General features: G+C 39.6%; 1 protein-coding gene across 5 annotated transcripts in view; it reads right to left on the bottom strand.

Moving 5' to 3' along the window:
• Window positions 1-8572, bottom strand: part of LOC107505912 (interleukin 1 receptor accessory protein) — a 182334-nt gene extending 173762 nt beyond the window's left edge. For 4 of the 5 annotated variants that reach the window (XM_036218692.1, XM_016136333.2, XM_016136331.2 and 1 more), the window contains exon 1: window positions 8401-8510. The gene's annotated coding sequence lies outside the window, so the exon portion shown is untranslated. Of the gene's footprint in view, window positions 1-8400 lie in introns of all 5 variants that reach the window. The other variant, XM_016136328.2, reaches the window with a different exon arrangement.
• Window positions 8573-12993: the final 4421 nt, after the last annotated feature.

Genomic DNA, 12993 nt, shown 5'->3' with positions numbered 1-12993 from the left:
CCTGGGACACAGCAATGAACAAAACAAAGGTCTCTGTCATTGTAAATTTTACATTCTTGTAGGATGAACCAACGAATAAACAATAGACAGGCTAAATAAGTTGAATAATATGTGAAATCTAATAAGGTGACAATTGCTATGGAAAAAAGAAAAAGAGTAGGGGAAGTGAGATCAGGAATAGCAGGAGTAAAGATAAGAAGTAGGATGCAGGGCAATTTTATATAAAGCAATCCAAACAGCCTACACTAGAAGATACTGAGCAAAAGCTTCAAGGAGATGAAGGGGTTAGTTGTGTATTAATCAGGGCGATTGGGACAAAGAGGAAGAAGTGTGCATCATAGGAGGCCTTGAAAGGTATTTTAAAGATAGTTTATGCATGGAGTGAAATAATGTGTGGTTAATTGTGCCAGTCGCTGTTCTGGGCACTTCATATGTACTAACTTATTTGGTTTTCACAGCAACCCAATGAGTTATGCATCCTGTTTATCTCATTGTACACAGAGAAGTTAAACAACTTGTCCAAAATTACACAGATGGAGAGCCTGAATTTGAACCTATGGAAAAAGACTCTATACCACCTATAATGCACTACCTTTCAGTACAGAAAATTGTAATCCAGTGATTTTCATACATCAGTGTATAGGTCCTAGATACCCGCCTCTTTAACAGACCATCCATATGATTTGGATGCAGATGGTCCATGCACCACAATTTATCACTGATCTAATTCCTCCTCCACATGAAAGCTTTCCAGATATTTTAAGATAAATATCACTTTCACTCCCTATCCCTTACCATGCACACTGTTTGCCAAACTGGAAAAGATTTCTTTAGACCAGCTGAGGCATCTACTCCATAAACTCCCCCCTCCATCTGAGTTGCATCAAATGAGTGCTGAATGAAGAGGCAAGAATGAATATTTATTGTGTGCCTTTTAAGTGTCAGGTATTAAGTGCTAGGGACTTAATATATTTTATCTCACTTTAACCGCTCCAAGATACAGATAGAGACAGAGATAGATCTAGCTCTAGATATAGAGATATAGATACAGATATAGATATGGATATAGATGTAGATAAAGATATAGATGCCTATCCAAGAGGTAGCTAGAGCATGCTTATTATCAATTCACAGGCGAGGAAACTAAGTCTGGACCAGCTAAACAAGCCGTATCTAGGATTCAAATACAACTCTGACCCCAAAGCCAGCCAACACTTCGCTACCCATTCAATTCATTCGATCCCCAACCTCCACCTTATCTTACTCTGTAATTGAAAAACTGAAGTCTAATATTCCAGAAAAGTGCCATCCAGTGTGTATTACAATTACTATCAATTGTCCATATCATTTCTATAAGTTGAAAGAACTTCTGTATTTATTTCAGTAAGAGCCGAGCTTCTTCTGTAGGCGCTAAATTAGCTCAAAAGAAGAAAACAGAACATATTCAGTCTTAATGCTAAAATTGAAATGAAAGCCAAATATTTTACCCTTTTATTTATTTCTAAAAGATTATGGTGATTAACAGTGATAGAGCTTGCTTAATATTAAAATGTTCTCTTTTCATTTTCCAAACAATAAATGTCGGTGCACCTTACCCAGCCTTCTATTTTCTCTCATCCACCCAAACCTGGATCCTAAGAGGGTACACAGTTTGTAGGTCATGGGAATGTGACAGACTCACATCCTTAAGGACAGAAGAGGTGTCTTTATGGACCTGATCCTAGTGCAGTGCTCAGTTGTGATTCTGCCTGAGGCCAAGGAAGATGCTTGTTACTTTGGACTTATGACACCACACACACCATGATGTGCAGATGCCTCTGTGGAAAGAAGAGTATAGCTCTACTCTTAGGTTTTCATGGTATCTCTTAAGTTATTATTCTACAGGCGCAGATTCATAGAACACTGTCTCTTAGAGAACACCTTTTTCAAATTCTTTATTTCAAAGGTGAGAAAAAGGACTCTTAGAGACAGAAAGTAACTAATGCAATACCAGGGCTGATGAATTTAATGATTGAGTCAGAAAGGTAGGGTCCAAGTCCCAGCTCTACTGTTTACTGGGTGTGTGGCCAGAGCAATTATTAAGCCTCTCAGATTCAGGATGTAAAATATTGTTGCCAACATTTTTCTTGATTACCTCAGAGTTATTGCAGAAAAAAATATATATATATATATATTCATATGTATGTTCATGTGTGTATATAATAATAAGCATTTCGAGGGCTTAAAGTTCTATATACACAAAAACAAAAGCTGTTTTTTCTTGAACATAGGTTTTCTACTTTCTAATCCAATATTGATTTGGGCATGAAGCTGAATATCATTGCAGTTGTTAATCATAATAAAATTTAAAATCCTCATGCACCAGGCTCTTAACAAATGTTATGGCATATGATCGACAGCTACCAAAATCATGATAAAATGAGTTTTATTATCCCCTTTTCACAGAGGGTGAAAATAAAGCAGAGATAGACCAATTAACTTGTTCAAAGTCAAACCAGGGGGGTTAGTTCTGATGCCAAAGCCCACGATGTTACACAGTTACAGTTTTAAGTCATCATAGCACCTAAACATAACATGCTTAAGAAACTGTAATCTATGAAAAGAACTATTTCAGGTTTCAGAGCTTATAAAATGACTGGTCCTCTTTTCTGTTGCCTTTGGCATTGATTGGGAAAGAAGGAAGCCAGTGTAATCATAAGGACTTATGGGCTAGACATGCAGAAACCATAGTCATCTCCTGGATATGAACTAGACATAAAAAGTCACCTGTTCTTATATCCAACTGTATGTTAAATAATAGCTGGACTGATGTGAAATCTTCGGTGCCTTTAGAAATCTTGAAATCAAAGCTCATTGCAGCTTCCTACTTCCCTGGAAATGTCCTACTTTCTTATAGGTAATTTATTTATGACAACTGACACTGGTCTTGTTGTCAATATATACAAGTATGCACTTCAGTGTCATTCTTCACTGTGTTTGCTGCAAATCTCCCTTTATAATTAGGATAGCAATGTCTTTTTCCACCACTGAACCAGTGATGTTCAACTTTGATAGTCTGACTCCTTATCATTTGTCTGATTTTGTGACCACAAAATTAAAGGAAATCGAAGTTACGTTATTAGTCTATAGAGATAGATTTTGAGATAATTAATTATATGAAAAACATATGAGAAAACTGGAAAGCTAATACTGGGCCTACCTGACATAATATGAATCCATCATCCATTCAAACCTGTACCTTTTATGTACCAGGCACTGTGCTGGGCATGGGGCAGGGTAAATCATGCCTTCAGTTGCTTAAGTGCTAATCAGGGACTTGGGGAAGAACACAAAGGGACAAATCACTGGCCCACAGTGAAAAAAAATTACAATAGAGATAGACAATGTTATAAGGTCCTAAGGACTGGGAAGAATCAAGGAAGGATTTGAAGAACTCATTAGAGAATAAAAGAGAGGCAAAGGAGAGAGCAGCTGAGTGGTGTGATGTGAGGACACAGAAGAGGACATTTATAAATCTAGTTATGTAAGTCCTCACATTTTATGGTGTGTCTAGTAAGTTGGGTCTGGTATTGTATACCACAAGACTTTGTGCTTAGGCACACGTTGGTTCTAATTCTTACTAACTGGATAACCTTGGGCAAGTCTGTAAGTCTGTCAGAGCCTCAGTGTTCTTTCATGTATACAAGGCAGACTGTGTGTGTGTGTGTGTGTGTGTGTGTGTGTGTGTGTGTGTGTGTGTGTAGAGAGAAAGAGAGAGTATATTACTATGCTTAAATGAAATGTCAGAGCACATGCACCAGTGGATGTTGATTTCCCTTACCCTCCTTTTTTTGACTGGAGAAACAGATCTCTTGGCATACAACAATAAAGGTGTTTTCTCTTTATTCCTCTTTCCCCTTTCAGTCTTGACTTTTACAAAGAGATATGGTGATAGCATGTCAGAGTTGAAATGAATCTTACAGAAAAAAAAACAATATATCATAGCAGGAGACCCTTAGAGATCATCTAGTCCAGCTCCTTCACATTTTAGGTCCAAAAATAAGGAGACTTCACAGTCTCAGGCAAGGAAATACCAGGATCACAATGGCAAGATGGGGATGGGGCAGGTTGTCAGTCCTCATCCAGGTCCTCGATTCTAGTTCAGAGGTCTTCCTAGCTCTAAAATGAAATGCATGAGTGAGTCTCAACATTGGTACTTGCTTTGTCTTATGTGACACACTGAGTCTCAGCTCTCTCAAAAAATATACAAGATTATTGTAAGGAATGAATGAGATGATATACGTAAAACCCTCAGTTCAAACCATGAGAAAGTTCAGGAAAGGGTAGCTATTAAACTTTGATTTTCACAGTTTAACAGACTAATAAATTGAAGGAGTTGATAACAGAGGAAAGAATTCGTGTTTATTAAATGCTTCCTGTGAATAAAGTGCTGAGATGGGGACTCAAGCCTCTAAGTAAGCATCAGTGTTCCTGTGTCCTGGCTGAGACTGAGGCTCATCTGAACACAATACCTTGACTCAGGTACCAGCTAAAGTCTAAAACTCCACACTACCACAGCTGCTAGAGATAGAATAAATTCAGGCTAGAAGAAGATCTCCTAATAACCCCATCAATGTAAACGATGCATTCTTATTTTCAAAAAAGAAAAAAAAAAATCAGCAACAATAACTAACTTGATTCAACCCCTCAAAACATCAGATACCAAATGTTCTATAATCTTCCTGTTCATTGGGGTTTTTATTTCTCCCACAGAACAATTTCCAAAATGGGCAAAGAGCACAGTAGGTGGCTCTCTTTAATATTTCACGGACAAGACAAGAGTGACTCACCAGATCCTACATCTGTGTCACCGGCAAAAGCCTCAGAAAGTTGAGCAACAAATGAAACTGTATTATGTTGGAGATAACCTTAATTTATTTATTTGTGCCTTCTCCTCTGACTTCCTTCAGCCACATTCTGCTTTTCTAACTTTGTCAGGTAAAATAATGCTAACTGCCTACCTTTTAGCAAAAGCAAACATATGTTCCCAAATGCCAAAAGCAAGGAGCAAAATGTTTTTCCCAAAATTGCATTTGCAAGCTTGTATGCTTGCTGCAAAGCAGAGAAACCTGATGGCCCGTCGGGAGTCAATGGATAAATGGCCCCATTGCCTGAGCCAGAAACAGCTCTGTTCATTTTCCTACATAAGCCTGCAGCCATCAGTTTCCATAGGGAGGACGGGAACTCCAAACCAGTGATCAGTACTGCCAGCAAGTAGTGGTCCTTTCTGCAAATGCTGCCTCTTGCATACCGCTCTCTATGTTCCTACCTTTACCCATAGAATTAACGCTATGATTACTCATGCTATGATTACTCATGACATTTGCTTCTCAATCTTTTTACTACCCTATGAATTAGCATGAGGATAGTAGAGGAAAAGAAATTACTCAAAACAAGAAGAAAGACGTGACATAATTCTGAACTTTACGTCTTCATAGTACCCTACCTCCTAGGAATTGAAGATGCATTACATCACACACAGGAGAGTAGGATGGCTGCCTTAGAGATCGTGGCCTTGAAACTTCCTCTCCTGAGAATTAACTCTGCTAAACTCGACAGAGCATGTTCAAGGATTGTTCGCTTAGCAAGGAAATATCCTCCTTGGGACAGAAAGGCTACCCTGCAATCACCAGCCAAATAAGGAAAACCTAACGAATGAAGTAAATTGCTAAAGATCTCATGGAGGGGCAACAGGGTGTGACAAGAAAAGCCTTTAACTAAAAATCAAAATGTGTGAACTGTATTCCCATGGCTGAAGCTTAATAACCACGTGACCCTTGGCAACCTTGCACTTCTCTGAATCTCATTCAGTTTCCCTCTCAAAATTGAGACCACTTAAGAAGGGATGTCATTTAATGAGCACCTACTCACTATTCCATTTGATTTAATCCTCACACAAACTCTTGGGGGTCAGCTTTTATTTTTCCATTTTAGAACTGGATAAGATGCTCTAAATGGTGAAATAAATTGCTCAGTATTACCTAGCTACAAGGGAATTAGAACTGAAATTGGAATTTGACCACAAAACCTGGGCTCCTTCCACTATTAATATGCCTGCCATGCCCTTCTTTCTCTCAGGGCTTTTGCAAGTAATAAGGAAGACAATATATATGGAACACACTTTGGAAATGTTAAACACATGTATGATTTTGGTAGCAATCTGTATAAGGAGAAAAGGTATAACTGAGTATCCTTTCTTTAAAGAACTATAACCAAAAGGAATTAGCTTACAATCTCCCTTTCATCCCCTTGTTCTGACCTTACTTTGAACATTTTTCTTTTCCCCACAGTCCCCGGTCTCTCAGGCACGCGTTCAGATGTATCCTGGCCAGCTCATCACAATGCATGCACACGGAACAGGCTGATGGAAGCAAGTGATCCCATCCTCTAGAAATGCTTGGTGTGGGAGGTACCTATAAAGGGGCACCACCAAGCTCTTCCCTTCCTTCAGTATTTATTACACTCCCTCCCATGCACTCATCAATGCCACATGCAAATGCAAGGGACTGTGAAGCAGACAGCCAACTATAAATTCTGGATGCTCGATTCAGGGACTTATGGCATAGCCAAGAAGTAGCAGTAAAATATTATACTGAGTCCATCAAAATAAAATCAGTTGTCATGAGCAGGGTGAGAATATACAAGGGATGCTATTTCATTTCAAAATATAATAAAGGAAGATGAGTGTAGGCATGTGTGGGTGTTTAAATAAGGTAAGTTTGTGTCCAGAAGGGGGTAAATTTAGCAGCATCGCTAAATAATCTAAAAGGAAGGCATGAGAATTTGTTGTTTTCCTATAACAGGAAATATAAAGTTGTTTGTTTAAGACAGCAGGAATAAAAGGCTTACAACAGTCTACAGCATGGATGTAACTTTCTGTGTCTCTTCTTGTCTTCCTAACTCTCATCAAATTCAAGACTCTTTTGCCAATAAAGGATGCCTCAGATCAGAGCTTCATGAACCTGAAGCTTGACCTAAAAGCTAGTAAGGATTGGCATCACTAAGAAACATTAATTTCATATTCCAGGTCAAGCGTTCACAATTAAAGTCACATGAACACAGCATTTAGAAAACCCTAATAGAGAGCTCTTTAGACTCCAAAGGAAAAAATACCACAACATCCCAGGTTAAAAAAAAAAAAGTCACTGTAAGGTTGCACGAAATCACCTTTCTGAAAACCCACTGTCTCCAGGGTTACTAATAAGACAATATTTATGATAGTTGCCATTGATTTTAACCTGACCAGGTGCCAGGCCAGGCACTGCGCTAAACATGTTATTTGAATTATCCCACTTCATCCTCCCAACTACCCTGAGGCTTCATTGTCAGCATTATGATCGTTATTTCTTAAAGGCGCGGGGCGGGGGGAAGGGGGAGTATCAAAAAGACCAGATAACTTGCCCAAGTTCAGACTGCTAAAATGCTGCAGAGCTCAAGTCAAAACCAGGTAAATCTCCTCCTCGCCGGTTGTTAACCGGAGGATCGGTAGAGCAGAGTAGCAGAAACGCTTTGAGAGGCGCTGTGGTTCACAATTTCACAACCAGGGGGTGGAAGGCGCTGTGGTTCACAATTTCACAACCAGGGGGTGGAGGGAAGACAAGCTAGAGACAGACTCTTAAAGGAAACGACAGAAGTTTGCTTTTCATGTTTGCGATGTTTCTCTTTAACTCGGTTTCCCTGTTCTCTCCAACTACTTAAAAGTGAGAGGAGCTGTTGCTCCACGGAGGCAGCTCTTCCTAAATAAGGGGCATCGTATACCCCACAGGACCACCAGCTCGGCTTCCTTCCAGGGCTGAGAGAACTGTGAGAACCATACGAAGTCACTGGCGCCCAGGCATCCCTCACTTCTCCACTGAGTCCACCAAGAACTTCACAGACACCCTCTGAAAGGGCAGGCATCTTTCTGAGAAAGCAGGTCATGGGAGGAGGGAGCGAGGCTGCAAGCAGCCTTTACACAGGCTGTTAAAGCTCCAAGCTAGAAGCGACGTGATACAGGCTGGGACACACTGCCCTCTTCTATGCTCACAGCAGCGGTCTGGAGAAACCAAGGTGAGGGGATACCAGGAAAGATCCCTTAAAAGACTGGAAGTGGGGTGCGGCAAAGAGCAGCAGTCCCACAACTGCGTTACTTAAATCCGTTCAAAGCAAAGATGGGACTCTGGACAATGGGTTCGAGTCCTGGCTACAGCACTAACTAGCTGTGAGATCTAGCTCAGCTACTGCCTTGCTCTGTGCCTCAGTTTGCCCTTCTGGGGGCGGGGGTGGGGAGGCCGAAGGCAATGATTTGTATGAATACTTCCACCCCGAGATCCTGGGAGTCGGTGATTCCTCCGAACCCTCATTAACAAGCGAGAGACTCACCTTTCTTGGGAGGCGGAGCGGGAGCAGAGAAAGGGGCGAGAATGGACGCAGGGTCGCCCGGCACCGCTGCTTTCCCTGCGTCTGGCCAAAGCAGAGTCCCGGGAACCCTGATCCGGCCAGTCTTCCCACAATGAACCTCTTACTTTCCGCCGCACTTTCTTTTTTCCCCCTTTGGGGCTCCTCCTCCGCCGTGGCGCGATTGGTCGCCGCTCTGCGGCCCTGGCTCCACCCGCCGCCTGGGCTCGCCAGACGCCCGCGCTCCCGGCTTCCCGGAGCAGCGGCCGCGGGGCGTCACCGAGGGCGGCCCTGGCAGCAGCGAGGAGGAGCCGCGCGGGGCGGGACTGCGGACGACGCGAGGTTGCGCTCGGCCTTGTCCCCTTTGGCGCTCTGCCACCGCCTCGACTGGAGCGCGCAAGGAAAGAAGAGGATTGGTCCTGCAGCTAGGAACGCTGCCGGGCGCTCTGGAAAGCTGCGCCTCGCACTCTACACATAGACACACAAGAGCGCTCACTGCAGAATTGTGGTCTCACAGGTGAAATAGATGCTACCCCTGCCTTTTCTTCCTAGCTCTGTGTATTTAGTTATCCTGCTGCATCAAGGCTGTATATCAATTCATTCTACAAAATTTGTGCGCCTATTATGTACCAAGCACAGAGAGCGGCAGGAAGTAACGGACTGCACCTAGGTAGGTGGTCCGGATCTCCTTCTCTGCTACAAGTGACAGTCGTGGGAGCAAACAACTGGTCATAACAGCAAGACTGAATCAGTGTCTAGCACAGTGCCTGGCACAATATATATATATATACACACACACATATATACATATATATATATACATATACATACATATATATACATATGTATATATATATATATTGAATGAGGGCGGGAACGAACGAACAATCGAAATAATGTAGAACAGAATAATCTCAAAAGAATTTCCCTTTTATTCGTTCTCATTCCTCCGGATTTTTACAAGACCCCTCAGTTGCTCTCTGCCATTCTAGATGAAAGTCTGTCTAATCATCCTGAGAAATTTTATAATGGTTTTCATTAAGTCAAATCCTCTGTTCAAGAACCTTCCGTTGTTCCCTGTTGGTAGTGGCTCACATGTCTTCCTGACTGGCAAGGCCCTTCATCACCTGTCCACATTTCTGAAACTCTCTAACAAAAGCAATCTACCAAGTCGACTTGCCTCTTCATATAGGCTTTGCCCACCACCACCTCTTTGATTTTTCTTCTGCTCTTAGAGAAAGCAATTAAGGAGAAGGAGTAAAAGAAGAAAGAAGAAAAGGACCTGGGGGAACTAGCAGGTGGGAGTTAAATACTGACAGCCGTGTAAAATTCAGACACTGTCCCTACCCTCAAAGAGCTTAACACCTCAAGGCAAAATAACAGCATAATCAAAGCTGTAGAAATAAATGCTCATGTTATTTCATTTACTGATAGCATTTATGAAAAGTAACCCCAAGAGATTATTTTTCTTTGGATATCTGGCACATAGTACATGCTCACAACATTGTTACTGAACCCAAAAGGAAATAGCCAAAAGGATTTTAAAAGTTGTGTAAAGCAAATGCAATTGATGGCAAACAAGGAGTTGAAGAAGGTAGGGCATCTTTTTTTTTTTTTCTTACAGGTAACACCAAGCGTTTATATAATATGTACTTACAATATAGCAGGCACTTTGCACATATTAGCTCATTTAATTCTTACAATAATCTGTAAGATACTGTTATCATCTCCAATTTATAGATGAGATATAAAGAAGTTGTATCTTACCCAAGGCCACAAGTTTACAAGTGGAGAATACAAAATGAGAACTGAGACTGTCAATCTTCTTGCTCTTTACCATTTCACTACAATCTCACGTGCTTCCTAGAAGTTGTTCTGTGCCAGGCACATGCTGGTGATGCAGAACTGAACTAGATATAGTCTCATCCTTTGAGGGGGTACTCATACCTTAACATAGATGATACACATAGAGACAAATGATCATAGTATTATGTATTGTAATTTGAAGACAACATAAATGGTTGAGAATAAAAATTATTAGATAATCAATGCTGTATATTCACATAATAAAATATTTTCTGTGATAATTAACACATAAAGATATATCTACAAAGGGAAAAACTTAAAATATAATTAATAAGACCAGGTAAAAGTTATGGAAACACATGGATAGTAATTGAAAGGAATGTATAAAATGTTTAAAATGTTAATGTATTAAGATTATGAAAGTATAGACATACTTTTTCCTTTTTAAATTTGCTTAATGTCAAAATGTTATTGTAACAATTAAGAAAAATGTTTTAAAACTTACATACTAGACATTCAATGAAAAATTGTCACCTAAATGAATGAAGTAATAAGGCTGCAAATTCACCGGAGTCAGTGCTTAATGGTGTGATGTTGGGTGTGTAGGAGCTGCTCAATAAAATGTTTTGCAATTGATTAAAGTATTTAAGAAAGCATTATCACTCTCTTCTTCCCTCTGCTATTATCCTCCATGTCTTTTTTCATGTTATCTTTAATCATTTTGCCATAGCTATTATAATGGGGCTTTAGAATTTTGCTAGTCCCTTGAAACAGATCTAAAAAGACTTTTGTCCCTAACACTCTATAATCAAAGTATCTAATGACCTACACTTTGCCAAATGTAATGGTCAATTCTTGGTCTTCATCTTGACCTATTAGAAGCTTTAGACACAGTTGATCGATTTCTCCTTTAAACTACCTTCTTCGACTCCTTGTTTGCCATCAATTGCATCTGCGGCTCCTTTCCAGATTACTTTGTTAGATTCTTTATCTCTGTATGATCTCTGAGGGTTAGAATGTCCCAGTGCTCAATCGTTGCTATGCTTATGTTTTCTCCCTAGGGAATCTCATCCAGAGACATAGCTTTGTCAAACATCCATATGATAATGACCTGCAAATTTAAATCTACGGTCCAAACCCCAGACTACGGCCTTCTTCATAGCAATTCTTAGATGTTTCATATGCATTTCAAAGTTTACATGTTCAAAACAAACTCTTTATATCTACCCTTCACCACACCACTGCTTCCTCCGTTTTCCCAGCTTTTTAAGAAACATGACTTTTTTCCCAGTTGCTCAAGCCAAAAAGTTGAATTTATCATCAAGTCCTCTCTTTATCTCATAGCTCATATGCAATCCATCAACAGATCTTCTATTTACTCTACATTCAAAACACATCTCAAATATGACCACTATTTCTCTCTTCCACCACACCCCCCACAGTTTAGTCACTGTAATCTCTTCCCTTCAGAGTGATCCTTATAAATGGAAATTAGTCAGGCACTTCTTATATTGTTCATCTCAGGAACAAAATTTCAAATACTCATCAGGAATTCAGATACTTTGTATAAGATTCTTTCTTTGCCACCAGCATTGAAAATTTCGTTTTATCTTTTATTCATTCATTTGTTCAAAAAGATGTTGAACATTTTGCCCTATAGGGGTACCATGAAATATGCTGACATAGGCTAATGGTTGAAAGCAAGAAATTTAGAGCCAGACTGCCTGGGTTCAAGTTCAAGCTCATACTAACTATTGAAATTCAAATAGTTTGAATTTAAGTTGAAATTCTACAATATATTAATATAAAACACTAAAGTTACTTAATTGCTCTGTGCCTCACTTTCATCATCTGTAAAATAACGATAATAATATGTACATCATAAAGTTGCTGAAAGATTAAATAAGTTAATATAAGCGAAATATTTGGAGCAGAGACTGGCACATATGAAACGCTATATAAATAATAATTATTATTTTTGCTAGTAACAATATGTCATATTCTTCTGTCTAATATTCAATGATTTCTCATTATGATTTGAAAAATGTCCAAAGTCCTCACCATGGCCTTCAAGGCCCTACATGATCTGACATTGAATTACTTCTTTAGATCTCTTACTATATGCTCTTCCCTGTTAGTCTAACACAAACACATCCCCATGTGGGGCCTTTGCACTTGATGTTTCCTCTGCTTGGAAAGATCTTACCCTATCTCTTGCTCCCTCACCTCATTTGTGCCTTCACAGATATCCCTGCTGAACTGTCACCTCATTGAAGTCTTTCCTGACAACCATATCAAAGACTGCTTTTACTCTCTATCTTAATTATGTTACACTTTAATTTATTTGTTTATTGAATATCTCTTGCACTATAATGTAAGCACCATGAGGGTGATATAACGTTTTCCTAGCAACAGAAAATACCTTGCACTAGTACTCATTCAATAAATATTTGTTGAATTATGCAACTCTCATGGTTAAACTAAGGCCCAAAAATGTTAAATAACTAATTTATTGCCCTGCCTTTGATTTACATTTTTGCAGGCCAGAATAACTAGAAGAGAAGTAAAACAATAAATAACTTTCCCTGGGTAAGAACAGGGTAAAGAAAGCATAGTACAGAGATATTCTACTTTAAATTTGTAGAAGAAAGATGAATAGCCAGACTGAGCCAAAAGCAAAATTGTGAAAAGGTAAAACAGTAATTATGTCACCTTCTAAATCCTTTTATATTCACCTTTTTTATACTTCTGAGTCCTTTTTCCTTCCATTCT

Source organism: Rousettus aegyptiacus, unplaced genomic scaffold (assembly GCF_014176215.1).
Source record: "Rousettus aegyptiacus isolate mRouAeg1 unplaced genomic scaffold, mRouAeg1.p scaffold_m13_p_4, whole genome shotgun sequence".
NCBI classification, from domain to species: domain Eukaryota; kingdom Metazoa; phylum Chordata; class Mammalia; order Chiroptera; family Pteropodidae; genus Rousettus; species Rousettus aegyptiacus.
The sequence above is the reverse complement of the archived record's forward strand: the minus strand, read 5'-3'. Positions and strand labels throughout refer to the sequence as shown.